Genomic DNA, 236 nt, shown 5'->3' with positions numbered 1-236 from the left:
CCGGATGGACTCAACTTACATAAAGATAAGAGATTACCTCAGGTGTCTGTATTTGCTCCAACCGAATGATCTCCTCATATGACACCTTTCCAGCTTCCATCCAGTTTATGCATCTAGGACCGTTCGTGAAACCTTTGTCAAGTTTTTTTCCACAAAGCTTCCCAATCTTTGGTACAGCTTCCATTGCCCAAATCTGGAAGGCGTACGAGAATCCATCCAACACATAACTAGTAGTT

This window comes from Brassica oleracea, chromosome C5, assembly GCF_000695525.1.
Source record: "Brassica oleracea var. oleracea cultivar TO1000 chromosome C5, BOL, whole genome shotgun sequence".
NCBI classification, from domain to species: Eukaryota; Viridiplantae; Streptophyta; class Magnoliopsida; order Brassicales; family Brassicaceae; genus Brassica; species Brassica oleracea.
The sequence above is the reverse complement of the archived record's forward strand: the minus strand, read 5'-3'. Positions refer to the sequence as shown.